The sequence below is a fragment of the Stenella coeruleoalba genome (genome assembly GCF_951394435.1).
Source record: "Stenella coeruleoalba genome assembly, chromosome: 7".
Lineage (NCBI taxonomy): Eukaryota > Metazoa > Chordata > Mammalia > Artiodactyla > Delphinidae > Stenella > Stenella coeruleoalba.
Window position 1 is genome coordinate 40726005 of NC_137153.1, and position 25398 is coordinate 40751402.

The window sequence follows — 25398 nt, forward strand, 5'->3', positions numbered from 1 at the left end:
TAAGGTTTGACCATGAGGTATCTCCTCGCCATCTCTGTCTCCAGTGACTATGGTTGTTCTTTGTCTGTTATGGGAGAGGGCAACACTCGCACGAGGGAAAATTATGCCCTGTTTTTAAGTAGATAGAGGAAGAGAAGAGATATCTTCTAAGAATTATTTTGAACTGAAGGCAAATGAGAAAAGGCAGACACAGAACGAGCTCTCGGCTCTTCCTCTATCTGCTTAAATATGGCATATTTAAGCCAAAGTGGCATATTTGGAGTGGCATATCCTGACCGCCATCATAAGTGAGAAAAAAGCATAAAGCAGGGAGCCTTTTCTGATTCAAAAGAATGGAAGGGTTGGAGTGGGATAAAGGGTCAAAGTGAATATGGCAGCAAGAGAAAGGCATCTGCAGTGGAGAAGGGTGGCTGTTGCCAGCAGCTGGCTGCCCATGCTCAGTGAGCAAGACACAGAGCCCCTGAAAGCCGCCCTGTTTTCTATCCCTCACACTCTTCTCCCGCAGCAGAGCATCTCCAGGCCTCAGGGTGCAGAGCAGTGCCTCTCAAACCCCGCAGGGTACCACACACCAGCACCAACAAGCGCTGACCAGGTTATTCGTCCAGTGCTTCTCCTTCAACGAGAATTTCCAGAGACACGTATTTACTCAGCAAGATTGTTAACTGCCCCCTGGATGTGGCCCCTGCTAGAGAGGGAGACGAGTTCAAGAAGGAATAATATGCTAATCTTGCATCACAGATGTTCGGAGAACATCAGTTAGAGCTTAAGGGTGGGCAGGGATTTCCCAGTTGAACAGGGAGGGGCGTCAGCAGAGCATCACAAATAAAGAGAACTGTCTGTACCCAGGCCTAGGGGCCTGAAACAGCCTGTGTGCTTGGGGTAGAGAAGATGCGGTTGGGGCTGGGGAGTAGGGAAAGGGGGCAGGCTGGCGTCAGATCACGTGGCCTAGGCATTTGAGAAGAAATCAATCAACATCTACACTCTCGGAAATTCCCTGGAGGTCCAGTGGTTAGGACTCCACACTTTCACTGCTGAGGGCCCAAGTTCAATCCCTGGTGGGGGAACTAAGATCCTGCAAGCCACGCAGAGCAGCCAAAAAAAAAATCTACACTATCAAATCATTAAAGGACTCTACTAGCCCTGTTAAAGATGGACAAAAAATGGAAAGAGATTTGTGTGTGGTTGGGACACCAGTTAGGAGGTTAGTGTGATGATCAGAAGTTGGTTAGAGGCGGTGGAAACTGACGCAGGGGGAAAGTACTTGTGCTCCTAAGAGGCCACTGCGTGGAATTGGGCAGAAGTCAGGGTGAGGAGTCAGAGCTGCTCTGCCTGCGAATATTTCCACGTCCTCCTCTGTAATATATGCAAAAAATACATGTAATATATGTTTTTAAAAATGCTGTCTTAGTTCACTCAGGCTGCTGTAACAAAATATCTCGGACTGGGTGGCTTATAGACAGAAACATATTTTTCACAGTTCTGGAGGCTGGGAGGTCCAAGATCATGGCATCAGCAAATTCTATGTCCGGTGAGGGCCCCATCCTCACATGGCCAAAAATGCAAGGGAGCTCTCTGGGCTTTTGTCTGTTTGTTTGGCCGCACTGCACAGCTTTGGATCTTAGTTCCCCGACCAGGAATTAAACCCGTGCCCTCAGCAGTGAAAGCATGGAGTCCTAACCACTGGGACTAACCACGGAGTCTTAACCACTTCCCTGGGACCACCAGGGAGGTCCTCTGGGGTCTTTTATATAAAGGCACTAAACCCATTCATGAAGGCCCTTCCCTCATGACCTAATCACCTCCCAAAGGCCCCACCTCCTAATACACCATGTGGGGCATGACATTTTCAAAACAGGAATTTGGCGGGGGGCATGGTGTGTGGACACAAACGTTCAGACCGTAGCAAGTGCCTAGCACAGTGTGAACATAGTAACAGTAGCTCTTGGTGCCAGGACAGGTTAAAGTCCACATTTCTAGCTTGAGATATCCACTTGGAAGCGATTCCCTTTACGTAGATAGGAAATCTAGGAATCGGGTTGGAGCAAGGAAAAGAATGACTTCATTTTGAGGCTGCTGGTTGAAATTATGACGCTGAACATCCAGATACAGATATAAATGGAGCAGGAAGCTTTAGGCACACCTGCACCTGGAGCCTGGAACGGGACATTGTACGTTTGGGGGCTGTTAGCACAGAGGTGGCCAGGGTGTGGACGAGAGCACTGGGAGGGAAACCTGGGAAGTGCCAGTGTTTCAGGAGCAGCAAAGTCAGAGAAGTCAGAGGATGAAACAGAGAAGCCAGAGGGAGAGAGAGGACAGAACCAGAGGAGGGAAGGTCTGGGGAAGCAGAGGGGAAAGAGAACCACAAGGTGAACAGCAAAGACCCCTCCACGGTATGGAAGAGACACGTTCATCTGATTTGCTAATTAGGATATTACTGGTGACCGGGGCTGAGGGCCGGGACAGTCTGTGTTATAAGTGGGAGTTAAGAGACTGGAGAAAACGAGGACAGAAAGGACATTCCCCTGGCAGAGAGGAGAGGAGAGAAGAGGGACAGGCTCGGGAGAGGCAAGATGGAAATTGTAGGCAGTGTTTTTCTTCTCATTGTAAATTATGACATGCAGAAAAACACATAAAACCAAATAGACAACATATTATAAAGTGCGACCCAGGTCAAGAAATAGGACATTGCCATCCCTCAGCTCAGACACCCCTGCCCTGCACATTCTGTTCAACTGCCCCCCTCCCTCAGGCATAACGAGGTTCCCAACTTTGTGGTAACTACTTCACCGTTTTGCCTTATGCCTTAACTTCTAATTATGAATCCTTAAACACTGCCTTTACCTGTTTTTGAACTTTAAATAAGTAGAAAACCTCAAGAAAAATTATTTGCTTCTTTTAGAACATTTATATGGAATTAAGGAAGATGAATCATTTTGTATCTGGCTTCTTTTGCTCAGTTTTATATTTCTAAGATTCAGCCATAGTACTGTGTGTAACCAGAGTTCATCCAATTTCCTTGATACACAGTATTCTCTGTCAATGCTACACAATTTATCTATTTTACTGTCAGTGGACTTTGCCTCATTAAGTTTGGAGCTTTGGGGAACTTCAAAATAACAAAGGCAGCTATGAATATTCTTGTACATGTCTCATGGTGAATAACACTTGTATTTTGGGGTTATACGTAGGAGTGGAATTACTAGGTCATTGGGAATACATATACACTTTCAACTTTGATAATAATTCCAGACTGGTTTCCTAAGTGGTTTTACCAGTTTATACTCCCACCCACAGAGTGTGAGTTCCTATTACTTCATAGCCTCAACAACATTTATCAGGTTTGTTAATTTCAGTGATTCTGGTAGGTGTATAGTCATATATTAGGGAGGTTTGATTTTAATTTTCCTGTGTTATTGGCCATTAGATTCCTACTTTATGAAATACTTGCTCAAGTCTCTTGTCTATTTTCTCTACTGGATTTTGTCTTTTCCCTATTGATTCGAAAGAGTTCTCTTTCAAAATGAAAGTCTTCTATCACTCTGAAGCTGTCTTTCGCTCTTTAACATTTTGATAAACAAAAGTTAATTATATTGCGGCCCCATTTATCAGGTGTTTGTTTTATATATCCTGTTTAAGAAATCACTTTCTATCCTGTAAGATCATGAAGATACCCTCTCACATTTTCTATAAACTTGTTCTTGCTTTCCACATTGAGGCCTCTAGTCCCTCTGAAATAGATTTTTATGTATAGTGTAAGATGAGAGTCAAGTTTTCTGTGTTTCTACATGGACATTCAATTATTTCACCATCACTTTAAAAAGAAAAATCTTTTCTTCACTTGACAAATACCACAAATTCCAAGAGTCTATCTTTGGGGTAAGTTTTTTTAGAATAGGGCAACTGAAAGATTTTTTTCAAACTCAAAGAAGGGGAAAGGATCCAGAGAAAAGGAAGAGATGAAATTGACAGCAGGAGAGGTGGGATAAAACTCAGAACTTCTAACGGTGAAAATCCAGGCAAGTTTTTTTTTTTTTTTTTTTTTGCGGTACACGGGCCTCTCTCTGTTGTGGCCTCTCCTGTTGCGGAGCACAGGCTCCGGACGCGCAGGCTCAGCGGCCATGGCTCACGGGCCCAGCCGCTCCGCGGCATGTGGGACCTTCCCGGACCGGGGCACGAACCCGTGTCCCCTGCATCGGCAGGCGGACTCTCAACCACTGCGCCACCAGGGAAGCCCCCAGGCAAGTTTTTGAACGAACCTCTTTCCTAAAGCATGTCCCTTAGAATCCCAGCACAAGTGTTCTCCTGCCCATGAGTAAACATTGATCTTGCCATGAGTGGCCGTTAGAGGCACAGGGCCCATCCTAGCTCTGACATCGGTTGGGTAGGACCCACTTATGAATGTCCTGAGACAGCCCTAGACTGGAATTGTGCCTCTACTCTACACAAACATGGAGGAAGGCCAGCTCACTCCATGATTCACCTGGTGAGCCAGTCAGGTTTGGAGAGATTGTTAAATGGAGCTCAAAATTTGGGAGGTCATATAAGTGCTGGAATGTTGGCATAGACTTTGAACTCAGATTCTTTGAATATATAAGTTCTGAGGTTGGAAGAGTGCTATTTCTTCAACAGATTGATCAGGGAGATCAGCATGAATCACACTCAGATAACTGAGTATGTTTTCACGTAGCTCAGGACAAGCTTGGCTAGAGCTATCTAGATGCTTTTTTTTCCCCACAAGTAAATTAAGACACAGAAAATACATGATAATAGGGTTGCCATATGACCCTGCAATCCCACTCCTAGGCGTATATCTGGACATAAGTATAATTCAAAAAGATACATGTACCTCTATGTTCATAGCAGCACTATTTACAATAGCAAGACAGGGAAGCAGTCTAAATGTCCATCAACAGATGAATGGTACAAAATGATGTGGTACATATATACAATGGAATATTACTCAGCCATAAAAAAAGAAGGAAATAATGCCATTTGTAGCAACATAGATGGACCTAGAGATTATCATCCTAAGTGAAGTAAATCAGACAAAGACAAATATATGATATCACTTATATGTGGAATCTAAAACAAACGATACAAATGAGCTTATTTACAAAACAGAAATAGACTCAGACGTAAAATACAAACTAATGAAGAAATGAAATCGAGTTATTTGTAGTGAGGTGGATGGACCTAGAGTCTGTCATACTGAGTGAAGTAAGTCAGAAAGAGAAAAACAAATACCGTATGCTAACACATATATATGGAATCCAAAAAAAAAAAAAAGATTATGAAGAACCTAGGGGGAGGACAGGAATAAAAAGGCAGACATAGAGAATGGACTTGAGGACACGGGGAGGAGGAAGGGTAAGCTGGGACAAAGTGAGAGAGTGGCATGGACATATATACACGACCAAATGTAAAATAGATAGCTAAAAAAAAAAAAAAATAGATAGATAGCTAGTGGGAAGCAGCCGCATAGCACAGGAAGATCAGCTTGGTGATTTGTATCCACCTAGAGGGGTGGGATAGGGAGGGTGGGAGGGAGGGAGATGCAAGAAGAAAGTGATAGGGAACATATGTATATGTACAGCTGATTCACTTTGTTATAAAGCAGAAACTAACAAACACACCATTGTAAAGCAATTATACGCCAATAAAGATGTTAAAAAAAAAAAGAAACTTATGGTTACCAAAGGGGAAAAGGGCGGGGAGGGAGGGATAAATTAGGAGTTTGGGATTAACAGATACAGACTACTATATATAAAATAGATAAACGATAAGGACCTACTGTATAGCATGGGGAATTATATTCAATATATTTTAATTACGTATAACAAAATAATCTGAAAAAGAATATATGTATAGAACTGAATCACCTTGCTGTACACCTGAAACTAACAAAACATTGTAAATCAACTATACTTTAATAAAAAAACAAAAAATAATGTGGCAATTCTGGAAAACAGATACATCCCCGTTTCTCCAGGCTTTATTGTTGTTGCTGTTTGTTGCTGTTGTCATTATTGTTACTATTGGTTTCTTTAGTGAATTAACTGAAATAGTTTTATGTAGTCTGCATTTATTGTCATGTGTGGCCACTAAAGTCTCTGCTCAGTTAGCTTAAGGATCTGATATAAATTCCCAAGTGGCTGGAACCACTAAATCTCCCAGGCTTTGCTGAGGGCTCTGTGTGCCTGCTGGGGAGATTGCCTTCAGTGCTCAGGCAAGCTGGCTACAGTTCTATGTTTACTTTACTCCCTGCTTCTGTGGAGTTTCAACATCAGCCAGAGATGAGAACTTTGATTTTTCTCAGGTCTTTCTCAAGCATGAACATGACTCCGGGCATGTCCCTGGGCTTCTAATTTCCCAGGAATATCAGAGCGTTTCAAAGTCCCTTATGGATATCTCATTCCCCAGCCTTTCCTTTAAATTTTTGTTTATCTTGTTTTCTCCAACTGTTATCACCACCTCAGGCAGCCGCCTACCTTAAACCATTGCCCCCAGGAAAATAGCACTGGGTGAACTCTAACTCAGATTAAATAAAGACATGCCTTGTGAGTGGGATTTTCTGAGGAACTGCAAGACAGGTCAAATAATGGCAGTTACCTTGGAATTGGACTTTGGGAGAGTGACAACCCCATTTTGCCTCATTATTTACCCATTAATATGAGATAAGGCTCTCTGCACCATGAAAAAGTGTCACAGTCCAAAAGGGGCCAAGAGAGGCATAACAGCTCCCCTTCTGGACCACCCAGTTGCCTTATTTTGCTGACCTGCTCCGCTTTGGAAATGTACCAATCATTTTACCCTGTCAGTCACATCACTTTATAAGTTTGCTAGCTTTTAAATAATTTTTTTAAAGTATTTATTTATTTGGTTGCATCAGGTCTTAGTTGTGGCAGGCGGGCTCCTTACTTGCGGCTCAAGGGCTCCTTAGTTGCAGTGCACCAGCTCCTTAGTTGCTGCTCGCAAGCTCCTTAGTAGTGGCATGCGAAATCTTAGTTGCGGCATGCATGCAGGATCTAATTCCCGGACCAGGGATCAAACCCGGGCCCCCTGCACTGGGAGCGCAGAGTCTTAACCACTGCACCACCAGGGAAGCCCCAAGAATGTTTATTTTTCTAATTCTCATTACTGCATTCTGAGTTTCTCATCCACTCAAGTCCTTCGGTTCGGGAACACTTACAAGGAGGAAGTTGGTTAGAGAGCACTGGTCTGACTTGCGCAGCCAGGGAGGTTTGAAACAAAGTAATTGCTTAATTACTTAATTGCTTAATTGAGGACTGGTCAGACCCAGGCAGATGAAGCACCTGGGGAGCAAAGGTTTAGGCACAGGTTATGTTGGAGTCAGCAAGGCAGGGCATAAAGTCAAGAGAAGATATTTCTAGGAGCCAGCAAATGTGAGGCTTTCTGTTTACCCACACAGCCGCTTCCTTGTTCCCCTGCAGAGCATGAGGTCTTGAGGTCAGGGAAGAGGGAAGAAAGAAGTGGGAAAGGAAGAATTTAGAAAAGCACACGTGGGAGTAAGAAGTAGTCTGCTGTGCTCCAAGTACTGACCATAGCGTATGTGGTTCTGACCTTGGCTGCAGATGGCAAGGGGCCTCTTGTTAAGGAGGGAGTGGGAGAGGGAGGAAAGGGGTGAGCTCCTGAAAAAAGCCAGACAGTTGGTGGGTGGGTGGGAAAGTGAGGGTGACAGCAGGGCACAGACACTGAGACTGAAAGCTACATACTAAGTCAGTACGAGGAGGGCAAAAAACCCCTTGGGTTGAGGCTTCAGAGCCAGGCTGCCAGGTCCGCCATTTAGGCAAGTGACCTAACTTCTATGCCTATTTCTTCATCCCAAAATAGGTACTAATACCCTGCATCATAAGACTTTTGGGAGATTAATGTAAAGCACTAGTACCTAGCAAGTGCTCAAGTATCAGCAACTATTATTTAAACCATTTACGTGGGGAAGCTGTTCTGGTGCAGGCCAAACCAAATTTTCAACTCCAGGTGTGAAGTCTGTCTCTTCTCATAGCAAATACTGGAATCCACTGATAGAAAAACTGTGAGAGATGCCAACATGCAGATTTGAATTGTTACCATGTCAACTGAACGTAAAACCTCATGTCCCTGAGGTCTCCAGCACACTGGAGAGCTCGGCCCTCAACATCTGTCTCTCTTCAAAGCACTGTAGAAAGTTATTTACAGATATTCTGGTTCATTTTGATTCATGTTGTATTTAATCAAGTGAATTTCTTTTAAAATTTTTATACACTCTTAAGTTTATTTGATGTGTTTCTAGCACTTAATTACTTAATTAGTACTCCCTGGAAAGAAGTGCTTGATGGCCAAGGTGACTTTAGAAATCACCAAAAAGCAAAATTTTTCCAACTGTGACCAAATTCAAATGCCTATGACATAACGATGTGTAACTGACTGGTATAAAATACTCCAGTTCTAAGTAAGGATAATACTTAGAAATAAATGACCGTAACGCCCCACAATAACATAAGAATCAGGTAGGCACTACTGACTCAGGCTTTATCCTGCAGGTGATTCAGGCTTTGGCATAAAACACACCTTTCTTCCCCACTCCCGCACCTCGTGGCTTGAGGGATCTTAGTTCCCGGACCAGGGATCGAACCTGGGCCCCCTGTAGTGGAAGCTCAGAGTCCTGGACCACCAGGGGATTCCCTAAAACACTCCTTTACATAAAGAGGGCTGGAGAGTGGCTGAAGCAGGAACCAAAAGTAGACTTGGAGTCGATTTCACCGAACTTGCAGGAAGGTCCCAAGTTGTAATACCCACTGTATAAACCAATGGTTGCAAACGCAAAGCAGGATTTTGAATAGCTTAGGGGCTATTCAAGATAATACAAGATGAAGTTACAAGATGAAGGTGTCATTAATGATATCTGATGTCTCTTGACACCACCTGTATCTCTCCTTCCCTATTTCCCTTTTCTTCCTTCTTATTCTGTAGTACTCCAATAATAGACTTTAATAAAAGCTGAAGCCATGTTTTCTGCTCTTAATTTTAGAAATAAAATTAAGAAATAAATTTAAATATTAGAAATAAGTCTTTCAGTGACTAATCTGACTAAATTGCTTCACAGACAAGTGTTATTACATCCTTCATAGCTTTTGTATATTATAAATATTAGCGTAAATTTCTTAATCTTTTGATCTTTGGCTGACAGTCAGGAGGCCTACAGAAAGAAGACCACCACCAAGCCTTGTGGCCTATGGTGAAAGCATTTTTATAAACAAAACACAATCTACAGTCACCTCACCATCTGAATTTTTTTTTCTTTTTTTTTTTCTTTTTTTTGCAGCACGCGGGCCTCTCACTGCCGGGGCCCCTCCTGCTGCGGAGCACAGGCTCCGGACGCGCAGGCTCAGCGGCTGTGGCTCATGGGCCCAGCCGCTCCGCGGCATGTGGGATCTTCCCGGACCGGGGCACGAACCTGTGTCCCCTGCATCAGCAGGCGGACTCTCAACCACTGCGCCACCAGGGAAGCCCTCACCATCTGAATTTTGATCCCTTCAGACAGACTGGAGATTTGCCTACTAAAACAAATCAGGGAAGGAAATGAGAGTAAGAAGAATCTTACTTTCGACTGAGAAATTCAAAGGGATTTTTATCCTTGTTTATTAATTTTTTTCTCAACTGTAGGAAGATGTTTTCCTTATAAGAGCACCTCCGGTTCCCCTGTGACTAAATGGGTTGCATCTTTGGAATGTCAGACACAGCCAAGTTTATTTCAGTTAATCCGTAGAAGTAGTACCTTGAACTTTTTAATAGTCCTTATACCAACTATAATTAATGATCAATTAAATAATTTATGATTGACAGCTTTTCCTCTAAACTCCCCGAGAACAGGGACTGTAATGCAATGCCTTGTAACTAATACAGTGTCTATGCCATAGTAGGTGCACAGTAAGTTTTATTAAAGGAATGAATGAGAATGCTTGGGATGGAGCCCCAAGGAACTATATGTAACATTAAGGGTTGAGTGAAAAGGCTTATACGGTACAGGAAAAGGAGAAGAAGTACAGATGGTAGGAAAGAACTAGCAAAATGTGATCACAGAAGTCAGGGACAAGAATATTTTAAGGAGTAAATGGTCCACTATATATGATGAAAACTGGACTTAGGGAAATGGAAACCATTGATTACTTTAGCAAGGGTGATTTCCATAGTGTGGTAAGAATGAAAGCCATTTTGGCATGGGTTCAAGAGTGAATATGAGGCAAAAAATGGAACCAGTGTCTTGTCTGATCAGGCTGATATAACAAAATACTACAGACTCAGTAGCTTAAAGACAACAGAAATTTATTTCCGGAGACTGGAAGTCTACGATCAAGGTGTTAGCATGGTCAGTGTTCTAGTGTGAGCCCTCTTGCTGGTTTAGAGCCAGCACCTTTGAAATTACCATGTCCTCACATGGTAGAATAGGCTCGGTATCTCTGTGGGCTAACTTTTATAAGGGCACTAATTATTCCCATTCATGAGTGTTCCACCCTCAAGACTTAAGCAACTCTCAAAGGCTCTACTTCCTAATACCATCATTTTGGGGGGTTAGAATTTCAACATAATGATTTTTTTTTTTTTTTTTTTTTTTTTTTTTTTTGTGGTACGCGGGCCTCTCACTGTTGTGTCCTCTCCCGTTGCGGAGCGCAGGCTCCAGACGCGCAGGCTCAGCGGCCATGGCTCACAGGCCCAGCCTTTCCGTGGCATGTGGGATCTTCCCGGACCGGGGCACGAACCCGTGTCCCCTGCATCAGCAGGCGGACGCTCAACCGCTGCGCCACCAGGGAAGCCCCAGCATAATGAATTTTGAGGGGACACAAACATTCAGACAGTAGCAACCAGTAAGTGCAGATAGAAAACTGGTGGGGTTTTTTAAATTTTATTTATTTATTGTTTCTGGCTGTGTTGGGTCTTTGTTGCTGCGTGCGGGCTTTTCTTTGGTTGCGGTGAGCGGGTGCTACTCTTCGTTGCGGTTCGCCGGCTTCTCATTGCGGTGGCTTCTCTTGTTGCAGAACACGGGCTTTAGATGCGCAGGCTTCAGTAGTTGTGGCATGTGGGCTCAGTGGTTGTGGCTCGCGGGCTCTAGAGCGCAGGCTCTGTAGTTGTGGCACACGGGCTTAGCTGTTCCGCGGCATGAGGGATCTTCCCGGACCAGGGATCGAACCCGTATCCCCTGCACTGGCAGGCAGATTCTCAACCACTGTGCCACCAGGGAAGCCCAGAAAACTGGTTTTTAATGGGAGAAGAATTCTTGGCTTCACATATTAAAAAATTGATAAAGATGCAACTATTAGAAAATCAAGGGAAAAGAGGGTTGAGTAAGGCAGTGCATGGGAAAGCACAGAGCACTGTGTAAGAAGTCCAGATGTCATATTCTTGCTGTTAGGATTAGCTTCTCCATGCGTGTCTTGAGACCTCTCCCTCTCAAATGTATAGTAGAAGTTCTTGTGGGAGGGTCTTCAAGTATTCAAACAACAGCCTAAGTCAAAGAAAAGCAAAAGAAACAATAACAGGAAATTGGAACCAGGCTGAAATAATCACACATTATCAAGTACAAATATGAAAAACTAAGATAAGAGTGAAAGACAACCCAGCAGGAGAAGGGCAGTGATGTCTCGGAGTGTACAATTCTACATTTAGACGACTTTTAGCTAGTTCCAGGATATGGAAACCACATGTGAAAAAAGGAAAACATATACATATGTGTTTTTGGAGAAATTTAACTCCACTATTGGTGATGAGTTGGTTAGTGTGGTGACAGGTCGACCATCCCATTATAAAGTTACATTTCTCTCTTTCTAATTAGTAAGTGATCTGAGCAGTGATTCTTCAGGCTGTGTGAATATCCAGTTCCCCAGCACATTTCACCACATGGTTTTTGCATCCATTGATGACCCTTTCCTGGATCAATTATTATTTTGGGAGTTGCAAAATGGTAACTTTCATTTCTTCAGTATTCCTTACCCCACATTGTTTTGAAAAGAATGAACTTCTCTTTTTTTGTCTTTCTCTCTTTTTTGAGTATCGTTGTAGACTAACGTTCCCTTTTATTCAATGTTTTATGATCAATTACCAACATTATTTGTTTCTTCCAACACTTTTTATGAAATTTTTCAAACATACAGAAAAGTTGAAAGAACTTCATAGTGAACATCACCCACATTCTACAAGTTACATTTTACTATCCTTTATCACAGATTTCTTCATCTATGCTGCCCTCTATCCATTCATCATTCCATCGTATTTTTTGACATAAGTTGCAGTTATTATTCATATTTTTTACTTTTTGGTACTCAGTTTGTCCCAAATTTGGCCAGTGACCAGAGTATACAAAAATGAGGTCACGTTAATGGTTTTTACCAGGTTCCTGCTTCCAGACTACCAGAATCAGGAGTGGGGCTGAGGGTTGGCCTTCATGGCACCTCTATCTTGCCGCATTAGTGGAATGGCCTAAACAAGTGGACATTGCATGCAGCCATCAATCTCCAGCCTACCTGAGCTTGTCTGGTCTGGCACCAGAATTACATTGGAAGCTAATCTGCATTTCATCTTTTAAGTATAACTCAGGACTCTGATCATTTCTGATAGAAAAATACAACCTCTTTTAGAAAAATCGTATGACATCAGCCTCAGACAATTAAGCAGGAAGCTTAACCATCACTCATTTTCTCTTTACTTCAAGAATCTATATGAACCAGATGCCAAGTCTTATTCTTGGGCATTTTTTGACTTATCTGACTAGTAGATTTACTGGATGATAATATGGACAGAACCAGAAGTAAAACCAGGACCTCCAATGACAAAGAAAAAAAAAAGGTCCATATTCTCTCAGATGTATCCATTTATGGTGGCTTCATAAATAAGAGATACATCAGGTGGGGAGTGGGCAGGGAAACCTTTCCCATGAGCCTGAGGAGAAAGGGGCACATTCTACTCCACAGACCAAGAGGAGATTGAACTCCGTGTTTGAAATGTATGTGACAGATGCTAAAGGACCCTCACTACATTGAGCTACTAAGTACAAGTAGAAAAAAAGAATTCGTATCTATTGCATAATTTACATCCATGGCATTGAAATTAAAGTGGTTATTGGAACTTGTCACTGGACCTTGCTGGGGTATTTTTTCCTTGTTTTTTAAAGTGTTAATAAAGATGCATATATGTTATTCTATCACTAATTAATTTTAATATTTTAATAACTGTATTTCAATATAATTGGCTTCCTTTTAACCCTATATATTTAATTTTATGTATTTTAAAACACTCTGAAACGGGTGCATCAGCTCCACCAACTGCCCTGCTTTAGGACAGTTCCCAGAAGTTGCACATAGCTTCCATCACAGTGGCAGAACTTCATCATAACCACGGGGAGTTTAGGAAATATGCCTTTTTCTGGGAAACCGTAGGCCCTGCTAAAATTCAGAGCTGTATTTCTAAAGGAAATGGGGAAGAATAGATGTTGGGGACAACTAGAAGTCTTGGCCGTAATATTATATTTTTTATTGGAGTCCGATAGCTGTTAATTAGATTCCTATTTTTTGTTGTTATTTTGGTTTTCCTTTATCCTTCCTTTCCCACTTGATTTGTCATAGACTGAAAGAGTTATCTCAACCTCTTTCTAAATGCGTCTCTAGATTTTTCTCCCAGTTTCCCTTGTTAATCGATGCCACTTGTACATAGATAGCCATCCTTCAGAGAGTGAGATTGGACCCTGACCACTGGCTTCTTTTTGGACGTGGTAATGGAATCTTTTGTCCTCTCTTCAGCCTTGATTGATTAAGATGATGGCCACTGCGTGTTTTACCTTTCTGAGTCATTTTCAGTATATAGTTGTGTTCTGTTATTCCATCTGACTCAATCAAATAGATTTGCTTGCCCTTAGCTTCTCTCATTATATTTGATGTGATTTTTTAAAAAAACTTTTCATTGGTTTGGTTTATTTTTGTTTGATTTCTTCTGAAGACATATTTTGTTTGTTTGTTTGTTTGTTTTAATGGCTCCTTTTATAACCAACTTAAGATTGTGAGTAATCACAAAATTTCTATATTTTCTACTTTCCATTATTTTATTTCCTTCTCTTCCATCACTTAATTTTAACTGACTATATATCTTTTAGTGTTTACCTTTCTATCTTAAACACTGCTACTTATAATCTCTTCCAGCTCCCAGAAATTAAAAGTTGAGGAAACTGGCATATTTATCCTACCATCAAAATTTTTGTTTCCTTCTCCTTCAAGTGGTGCTCTGACAATCTTTTCTACATTATCAGAGGTTGTAATGTTTATAATTTGTTCTGGAAACTTACTCCCTGGAGTTGTTTTGGATTTCGATTCATTAAAAAGATTCAAAACATGCTATCACTTCTTTTGCCAAAATTTCTCCATTTATCATTTGTTTCGCTGGTTCTTCCTCAAGGTGTTTCTTCAAGAAAACTCACAGAAGTCATATTCCATGAATACTTGCATGTTTAAATGTATTTTTTTCTAAATCCAATAAATAGAAACCTTCCTCTAATTTTTCTCCTTCAGGTACAGGACTCTGACTCTTTCCACTTCTCCTTATGTCTCTATCCTTAGAGGTTCCTTTTGCCTATGGCTCACAAAGATCACGAGGGGAGAATGTCATCAGTGTTCTGTAGCCCTGACTCCTTGCAGCCAACTCAAAGCTCTGTTCAGAGCATTCAGAGGTGACAGAGAATTGTTCCAGGGCAGTGTGATAACGAGTCCCAGGCTGGTCAGGTGCTTTCCTCGGCACCCAGTCTGTGAACCCACACAGCCTGGCAAGAAAAACAGGCACATCTCACGGAGAAGCAGTCTAGCCAGTGCCCATCACCTCACATTAAGGATTACGTAAACCCAAGACTTGAGCCAGAGGTTACCTGAACCAAGAAGGTCAGAAAGATCAGAGGCTTCTGGAATACTGCCTTTGAAAATGCAACCGTTCCAAGGTAATGCTCATGCAACTTGAAAGAAAATTTTAGATAGAACTGGCCTTAAAATATTTGACATTTGTAGAGTTTTAAAATAGATAGATAGACAGACAGATAGATGGATGATAGTTAAGAGGGGGGAGGAATGATTGCAATTTGAAGAGATTAGATTCACAAAACAGATGTTGACTTTTACATGCCAACTTTCAACGAGAGGACAAAGTGGCAAAGAGGCGCCACCACCTTTGAGCGGCTGGGCCCCTGCCGCAGTAGGTGGGCCGCGTCACGCCACCTCTGGCCCGTAGCTTTGCCTCCCTCTCCTGTTCTGCCGCGGGCCCATGATGCCGCAGTACCAGACACAGGAGGAATTCAGTCACGCAGTGGAGAAACTCTACCTCACAGACCCTATGAAGCCATGTGTGGTTCTCAAATATAGGCATTCTGATGGGAGTTTGGGTATTAAAGTAACAGATGATTTAGTTTGTTTTGTGTATAGAACAGACCAAGCTCAAGATATAAAGAAGACTGAGAAATTCCACAGTCAACTAATGTGACTTATGGTGGCCAAGGAATCCCATCGGTGTTGCCATGGAAACGAACTGAATGTTTTGAAATGAAGACTGTCATGTTCTTAGGAAGTAAATATCTTTTGAATTTGAGAAAGTGTTGGGACAGAAAACACTTTATGTAACTCAGTGGGCTATTCAGAAGCCAAGAGATCATTTTTTTAATGTTTACTTTAGAGGGCTAGGAATGTAAATGCTTTCAGTTAGAAAGCCTTTATTTAGTTTTGGAAATGGAACAAGGAATGCCTCTATCTTGGAAACTTTTTGAAGATTGTTTGATGTTAGGCAAAATAAAAACTTACTCTCTGGTAAGTTTGTAACAGTAATTTGAAAATGAGATATCAAGAAAAGCCAATTCTTCCTTAAATTTAGTTAATCTGTCTTTAAAAGAAAATTAAATGTAACCAGATTGATATATTTCTTTTGGAGCATAAATTTTGTGCTGTTGATGACCAGCAAATACAAAATTTGGTAACTGGAATTAATTGTGCACAGCAGTATAGCTGATTATATATGGTAGTGTAGTCTCTATATCTAAAAATAACTATGAAAAAAAGTATGCTTTACCTTAAACTTTACAAATTTAAACTATATATTTTGTTTTGTTTTATTTTTATAAATTTATTTATTTATTTTTGGCTGCGTTGGGTCTTCATTGCTGCATGCAGGCTTTCTCTAGTTGCAGCAAGCAGGTGCTATTCTTCGTTGCCGTGCAAGGGCTTCTCATTGCAGGGGCTTCTCATTGCGGTTGCTTCTCTTGTAGCGGAGCATGGGCTCTAGGTGCGTGGGCTTCAGTAGCTGTGGCACGCAGGCTCAGTAGTTGTGGCTCGCGGGCTCTAGAGCGCAGGCTCAGTAGTTGTGGTGCGTGGGCTTAGTCGGTCCACGGCATGTGGGATCTTCGAGGACCAGGGCTCAAACCTGTGTCCCCTGCATTGGCAGGCAGATTCTTAACCACTGTGCCACCAGGGAAGTCCCTGGGTTTTTTTTTTTAACATCTTTATTGGGGTATAATTGCTTTACAATGGTGTGTCAGTTTCTGCTGTATAACGAAGTGAATCAGCTATACATATACATATATCCCTATATCTCCTCCCTCTTGCATCTCCCTCCCACCCTCCCTATCCCACCCCTCTAGGTGGACACGAAGCACAGAGCTGATCTCCCTGTGCTATGTGGCTGCTTCCCACTAGCTATCTATTTTACATTTGGTAGTGTATATATATCCATGCCACTACATCTGCATCTTTATTCCTGTCCTGCCCCTAGGTTCTTCAGAACCATTCTTTTTTTTTTTTTAGATTCCATAAACTCTATTTTTCAATATAAGGGATTCATCATATCATTAACTTGTTGAGCAAAGACTTACTCTGAATCTAATTTTCAGTGCTCAGAAACATCTACCATTACTTTAAATGCATGAACAGAATGCTCACTAACGGATTGAAACAACCATATTACACAAATATATGCCACATATTTGCCATCTACATTTTCTCAGAAGGGCTAAGGATTATTTGAACTGTTAAATTTTTGCATACCTCTACGACAGCCCAACCCATTTCTCTCATTACTTAATCAAGGTGTTAAGCATGACCGTCACAACTGTTCTCCATTAAACCAAAAATATGATATTATTTGATATTTATCTTATATTTATAACTTGAATTTTACCACCTAAATATAATGTTCACATGTTGATTCCTACATTAAAATATTTTTTGCTAGGAATTTGTGTGTTAACCAACGTTTTAACATGGAAAGTTCCGTTAGCCATATGAATTTTGGCATGTTTCAGAGAGATCGGTAAATAAAATATTACATGAATAAAAAAAAAAAGGACAAATTGACTAAATGCCCCAGAGCAAGCAAGCAAGTAGCAAACTAAACCATAAAATTAACCTAAAAGTCAATGAGTACTTACTGTGTGTGGCACCAGACTGATCACACAGCCCCGCTAGGTAGGTAAAGAAAGCTATGTTCCCATGTAATAGGGTATGAGGCCTCAAGAAAGTAAGGCTGGGGCTTCCCTGGTGGCGCAGTGGCTGAGAATCTGCCTGCCAATGCAGGGGACATGGGTTCGAGCCCTGGTCTGGGAAGATCCCACATGCCACGGAGCAACTAGGCCCATGAGCTACAACTACTGAACCTGTGTGTCTGGAGCTTGTACTCCACAACAAGAGAGGCCGCGACAGTGAGAGGCCCGCGCACCGCGATGAAGAGTGGCCCCCGCTTGCCGCAGCTAGAGAAAGCCCACGCACAGAAACGAAGACCCAACACAGCCAAAAATAAATAAAAAAATAAAATTTAAAAAAACAAAAACAAAAGAGAAAGTAAGGCTGGATTTGAACCCAGGTATGACCATGGAACCCAAGATTTTTATCACAATGCAGCACCAATTCATATAGATAATTTACCAATATTCCAAGAAGCAGTCATCTAAGATTTATGTTAAGTCACTGCCTGTGATCTCTTTATATCGCATTTTGGAATTTTAAGTTATTATTTGAGGCTGTTGTCCTAGTCTAGTTCCATTCCATGTTCAGAGAAATGGATACAGAAAGGTTAGATCACTTGAAGAAGCTCAGGAAAGCAACTGAAACTGAAGATGTATTACTAACACCTTCACTTAGACATTTAAGGCTTAGAATATTAAAACATAAGGTAACCTTCTTAAAGAAATAGAGAAAGTAGTTCCGTGCTAGTCCTGTACCACTTGTAGAGACACAGCTTTAACTGTTATTTTAAGTTTGAGAGCCCTTTTTCCATTCATTCAGAAACAGTCCTTGAGCACTTCTATGCCTGGCACTGTGCTGAGCACACAGTATTCAGCAGAGAACAGAGAACAAAGTATCTGCCTTCTCAGCTTAGAGTCCAGGGGGTAAAATACAGATTTACACAGTGCCAAGTCCAAATGACAGTTTGACAGTTGACTTTGACCCAAAGGCCAGTTTTGTTGCTGGCCTTGGGACTTTGACATCCATGGCAACATTTAAGGCCTGCCTTGGTCTCAGAATGCACCACATTGATTGCTTCTGTTACTGAATTAAACACAAGGCCTCCGTCTTGGGGCAGCCAAACCAAAGCCCCCTTGGCTCAGTCAGGGAGTTCTTTCCTACCTGGGCTCATGCTGCCAATAATGAAACTGAGTTTGGTGCAAGCCAGATGGGCTTTTATTCTATAGCCAGAGAATGGAGAAGGGGAACTCATGCTCTAAAGGCACCTTCTCCCTGGAGGGAGTGAGTAAGGGAATTCCAAGGGTTAGGAGGCAGACAGGTCATCAGGCTCTAGGAAAGGATGGAGATATCCAAGGGCAGCTGGGGCATGCGCAGCCTTCCACACTCCTTTGCACACGGCATGAATTGTGCCTAGCAGAGTACAAATCCCTGCTTCGGGCGGAGATCTTAGCACGGTAATGGAGCAAAGGTAACTCTTGATACCTCCAGGTTTCATCTGTGCAGGCGCCTTCCTGCGGTCAAGTCAGAGCCAGCTCTGGGGTGTTGACCACTGCATATCTCTCAAAGCATGTATCTCTCACAGGACAGCTGCAAAGCACCTCTGCCAAACACCAGGTACTTTTGAAACAAACACAGAGATAGATCAGGCAAGTGTCCTTCAGCTCTCAAGAGACGGTATGGAAACACAGAGATAAATCAAGGCAAGGAAAGTGGTGACCCTTAGTCCACTTTGTCCACTATCTGGTTTTACTGTGGGCCTTTGTGGCAACCTGTTGATTAAAACACAACTAGCCTGCATGGCTAAAACCCAGTTTCTACGCCTGGGGCCTGGGCTGCATAGCATAGATGACACTTCCAGGAAGTTTGCATTAAAGGTGTACAAAGATGTGAAAATAGATACACACACACACACATACATATGTAGAAAATTAAATAAACAACTTTTATCACCAATCTAATCTATGCTGGCAGTATAAAGCCCTCCACCCAAGGTATATTATCCCCCTAGAACTCGCCAGGTAATGCTAAGCCCTAGAACGAATTAAAGAACTTCACAGCGACTTCCCGGGAGCCTTGTCAACATCCCTTTGCCAGCTGGGAAATGCCCATCTTTCATAAACCTATATGCTCCACGTCCAACCAAAGGTTAGGATCAAAGTCTACTTGGGTGAAGGTTTCCGTCCTTGCCCCAGGTCTCAAAGCCCAGCTGTGCCCCCTCAGCAAGGTCAGTCACCCAGTCAGAACACACGGGGCCAGAGCAGCTTCTATAAGGAAGGTGGAAAGAAAGGCCCCCCTGGCACAGTGATGCTGAGTCTTGGCAGAGAAACCGCGGCCAAGAAATGGAAGCCACATTGTTCAATCAGGGCCACAATGGGAGGGAGAGACCAAGTGAGTGGAGCAGGCACAGTTAGAAGAAGAAAGAATGTCAAACTCATCATGGAGACATGACCTGCCCACAAATGCAGGAGTGCCCATTCGTGTTATTTAAAGGGCACAGTTGACTTAGAACCAGTCTACGGGGTCAGAAGGCCACCGTGCTGGCATGAGAAATGACCACCAGAACCTAAATAGAGTTTAAAAGTCGCCACAAGCCTTTCTGGAATCTTCAGCACCTCTGTCATTTCTACTCTTGTCTAGAGTCCAAATCAGGCTTTCTTAATTGAAAGGGAATTCAATCTGTAGGTACACTACTATGTCTTTAGACATTCCCAAGGCCAAAGGGTCTTGGCCCAAGGGCCAAACTCTATGAGTACAATATGGCCTGCAGTTGGACAGTCTGAGTTCAGATTCCATCTCATCTACTTCTGGTTGTGCAACCTGAGTCAAGTAATCTTCTCTTTGCCTTAGTTTCCTCATCTATAAAAAGAGGGATCCTGGTACCCACCTCACAGGACTCTTAGGATCAGATTTCTTTCTTTCTTTTTTTCTTTTTTTTGGCTGTGAGGGGTCTTCATTGCTGCACACGGGCTTTCTCTAGTTGCAGCGAGCAGGGGCTACTCTTCATTGTGGTGCTCAAGCTTCTCATTGCGGTGGCTTCTCTTGTTGTGGAGCACGGGCTCTAGGCTCGCGGGCTTCAGTAGTTGCAGCACTCAGGCCCTAGAGCACGTGGGCTTCAGTAGTTATGGACGTGGACTCAGTAGCTGCAGCACACAGACTCTAGGGTGGGCGGGCTCAGTAGTTGTGGCGCACAGGCTTAGTTGCTCCACGGCATGTGGGATCTTCCCAGACCGGGGATCGAACCTGTGTCCCCTGCATTGGCAGGCGGATTCTTAACCACTGCGCCATCAGGGAAGTCCGGGATCAAATACTGATACAAAACGTTGCAAAGGGTTTCCTGATGTGTCTTGTACCTACTAAATATTATGTAAGTTTAGGTGCACATAAAAGCAAAAACCGAAAGTAATAAGGGAGAATTTTGTTTCCTGCAGGTAAGTCAGGAGGTGGTAGCACAGCTCAAGGTTTTCAGGGGCTCAAACCCCCCGCCCCCCAGTTCACCATTTTGACATCACCAGGATGGGGCCCGCATGTTCATGTCCCAGCTGGAACCATCCACACACCAGGCAGCAGGACAGACAAGAAGATAGAAGGGACAAAGAGGACCTGCCAGCCATCTCTTAAGGAGCGACCCCAAGCTGCCCCACTCAGGGCTCCACTTCTATTTACATTTCATTGGCCAGAACCTAGTTAAAAGGGAAGCCTAGAATCATAGCTAGGCTTCATTCTGGGTGGCGATGTGTTCAGCTAAAATTCTATAGAAGGGGACCCCCTCCACAAATAGATGGCGGGGGAGGGTGATTTCAGTTTTCAGAACTTCTATGTTCTAGAAGTCATATGGTTTAGAAACTGAATGAAAGGAAGAAATTAATTAAAAAGGCCTCTGTCCACCTGTACCCCCTGGAACAGCCACTGTAGATCTATAGTTGCTCGAACAGCATGGAAATGCAAGATCAGAAAGACAGGTAGGGGGCTTCCCTGGTGGCGCAGTGGTTAAGAATCCGCCTTCCAGTGAAGGGGACACAGGTTCAAGCCCCGGTCCGGGAAGATCCCACATGCCGCCGAACAACTAAGCCCATGCACCACAACAACTGAGCCCGTGCTCTAGAGCCCACGACCTACAACTACGGAAACCCACGCACTTAGAGACCCTGTTCTGCGACAAGAGAAGCCACCACAATGAGAAGCCCGTGCACTGCAACGAAGAGTAGCCCCCACTCGCCGCAACCAGAGAAAGCCCACACCCAGCAACGAAGACCCAACACAGCCAGAAATAAACACATAAATAAATAAATTTATTTAAAAAAAAAGACAGGTAGGGAAAAAAACCCAGGCACCGTGTACTCCTGGCTCAAGGATCTGCCTCCAGAGGGAGCCCAGTGCAAGATCATACCCTTAGGACACTCAGCCACTAACACTAAGTAGAGAAATTAAAAGTGGTGTGCTGTAAATTGCTTAGAAATACTCATACATGACACCCACAATGTTGTTACCCATTCGGTGGACAGGTGTGCCCTCAGAATATAGTCATGGTTATAGGAGTCCGGTGTACTAAGTTATCTATTAATCTGAATTGCTAAATAGATGGAAAGAAACAATGAGCTAAGAAGTAATTATGGGCCACCTGTTATATAGCTCCCACGACTCCAGTTTAAAAAGAAGCAGAGATATAGGTGTTTTAAGGGTCATTTTTCAGGCACCAATTAACACCCACAAACACCCCAATTGTTTCTATTGGAAATCCTCAGCCGGGAGATATTGTTCTTCTGAAAACACTAAAAAGCCCAAGCACGGGGGCTTCCCTGGTGGCACAGTGGTTAAGAACCCGCCTGCCAATGCAAGGGACATGGGTTCGAGCCCTGGTCCAGGAAGATCCCACATGCCACAGAGCAACTAAGCCCGTGTGCCACAACTACTGATCCTGCGCTCTAGAGCCCCCGAGCCACAACTACTGAAGCCCTGTGCCGCAACTACTGAAGCCCGCGCGCCTAGAGCCCATGCTCCGCAACAAGAGAAGCCACCGCAATGAGAAACCCGCGCACCACAACGAAGACCCAACGCACCGCAACGAAGACCCAATGCAGCCAAAAATAAAAATAAATAAAATAAATAAATCCAAAAAAAAAGCCAAAGCATGTAATCTAACAGAGGTAAAACAATCCCATTAATGTTACAAATACATCCATAGGTGCTCTTGTTGCCGCTTATGCCCACCCCCACGCCAACCCTCCCCCCCCTTCCTCTTTCATTAACTTTAAAAAGGACAGCTCCACCCTCTTGTTCCACAAGGAAGTCTCAGATTCTGCCACCAGGTGGCAGGAATAATCAGCACCAAGAAGCTGAAGCTCTTGGAACCAGAAAATGTCAGGATTCTGGAAGGGACCATGAGAACAAGTCGAAAGTATGTTGTCTAGATGGGTGGACGGAGGGGTAGGAAGATATGACCTGCCCAGGGTCACGTGTAATTAGGGACCTAAAGGACCAAGCCCCCTCTGTTACCTGTGTCCTGTTTTTCCACCAACTCTTGCTGGGTTTTATTTTTAACTTTTTATTAAGCAAATTTTCAGCACCATGAAAGTAGGAATAGTAAAGGGAGTCCCTAAGTGCCCATCAGCCAGCTTCAGCAATTAGCAACACTTTGTCATCTTTCCACACTATATGTATTGTCCCCCACATACCTCTATATTTTGTTTTTTGGGGTTTTAAAAAATTTATTTATTTACTTATTTATTTTTGGCTGCGTTGGGTCTTCATTGCTGCGCACGGGCTTTCTCTAGTTGCGGCGAGCGGGGGCTACTCTTCGTTTCCGTGCACGGGCTTCTCATTGCGGTAGCTTCTCTTGTTGCGGAGCATGGGCTCTAGGCCCATGGGCTTCAGTAGTTGTGGCTCGTGGGCTCTAGAGTGCAGGCTCAGTAGTTGTGGCACATGGGCTTAGCTGCTCCATGGCACATGGGATCTTCCCTGGACCAGGGCTCGAACCCGTACCCCCTGCATTGGCAGGCAGATTCTTAACCACTGCACCACCAGGGAAACCCCATACCACTATATTTTGATACCAAGTATCCAGAGGTACTACACTGCACTAGATAATGCAACGTTAAAGTCACCTTGGTTCACTAATTCAACAAACAATCGTTAGTATCTGCTATGTGCAAGGAACTGGGCTAAAGTAAGGTATGAGCACTTGTAACACAATAAAGCTGTTTGGCCACAAAACTTTTATGCATAAATCATATGTGTGCAGGAAGTTAGACTTTATTCACATTTATACACTCTTGTGTTTCAGTAAATGGAACACGTAATACAAGTTGGAATTGCATTTTTTTCCCTAGATCTGTGGGGCCAGCCAGAGATTTAAATTTAAAATCAAACTCATACACTTGTTCCTTTTTCAAGGACATGGTCACAGCCAACAGGGCTAGCAGGGAATATGTCCTGAAAAGATATAGACACCTACCCGACACTGTTTATCTATCTGTTGCCTTACTTGGAATGAAGTACCATATAAAATGTCTAGTTGGGCTGAGATGGGAGAAAGATTGGACCCACCCAAAATAGGTAAAAGATAAATGAACCAGGTATTTGTCACATTTGGAAAAAGCGGTGGGGGGTCAGGATACCCATCCAAGAGCAAACCCTACTCAGTTTATTAAAGAAAAATCACAAAAAGTAAAAATAAAATTGGTCTCACAAAAGAAGCCATTTTTTTTCTTATGCTCATTACTACCAGAGAATGCTGGCAACCGAACAAAACACATTTTAACATCTCATAGATCCAACATCTAAGAATAAAATGATCAAGGATCCGGCCCATGGTTTACTCTATTTTGTTTTGTTTTATAATTTGAAAGTCTGTGTGATGTGTTCGAAAGGAGGTTGGAAACCAACATGCTTATCTCAGCTCTGCTTATTAGAAAGTTACATGGCCTAGACCCAGCAACTTTGTTCCGTTCTGTCTTCCTCAAGTTGGACCACACCAATCTTATCTGTCATAACAACACAAACCAAAATCATCCATGTTTCAGATATAAACAATGACCTTCAGTACAACACATGCATTTTTCAGGTCATCACGGTACTGGCTGAACCATGCTTTATCTTTAAATCTTGTCATATGAGGAACTGCTAATATTTTATAATTTTGCAGGATAGCAGAGAGAATATGGCAAGCTCAGGGCAGGAGAACTTAGCCTGGGCTTGGAGAAAGTCACGTAGTTCTGTTTGGCTGGGTGTCCCTTCATGGTTCCTGCAAGGGGAGCAGAGTGAGATAAATGAGCTTGATCGTGCAGCCCTGAACCATGCCAAGGAGTGTGCAACTGACTCCGCAGGCCAGGAGACTCACTTTATTATGGAGGAAGAGTAACGAAGAAGGAATATAGACAGATCTGGAGGAAAGAAAGATCAGAAGCAGAAAACTGACCAAGAACATGTTTAATCAAAGAAGTGAAATAATGCAAAACATTTAGGCATTTGTTAGTCTTGTACTTAAAGCATTCATATCTTTAAGGAAAAAAATATAAGTGAAATATGTGATCCAAATTTTCAACTAAAATTTATTTTTGGTATCAACCACCATATGTACTGTAAGATCATATTAGAAAACAGAAAGATTTAGGGATTTCCCTGGTGGTCTAGTGGTTAGGACTCCGTGTTGCTGTTGCAAGGGGCACAGGTTAAATCCCTGGTCAGGGAACTAAGATCTCACAAGCCACGTGGCCCAAAAAAGGAACACAAAAGGATTTACATTTCTAGATTGAGATAATTTTCTTCTTCCTTATGTGGCTTCTACAGACAGTAAATTGTCAAAATTTTTCAAAATCATCTGTGTTTCTTTATGTGCCAAGCTTCCCTGGTTCTTTCTTTAATCAGCTGACTCATCTAAACACCTCATCTTTGCCATCCCATCCCTCAAAAGTCTTTGGGTATCATTCAT

The 25398-nt window shown here is 42.8% G+C and overlaps 2 protein-coding genes across 2 annotated transcripts in view; one reads left to right on the plus strand and one right to left on the minus strand.

Annotated features, from left to right (window-relative positions):
• The window catches only part of LOC307188659 (uncharacterized protein), a 272424-nt gene that overhangs the window by 211276 nt on the left and 35750 nt on the right, over positions 1-25398 (minus strand). The gene's annotated exons all lie outside the window — the stretch shown is intronic.
• The window catches only part of SLC28A3 (solute carrier family 28 member 3), a gene marked incomplete at its 5' end in the record, with an annotated part of 57438 nt that overhangs the window by 2171 nt on the left and 29869 nt on the right, over positions 1-25398 (plus strand). The gene's annotated exons all lie outside the window — the stretch shown is intronic.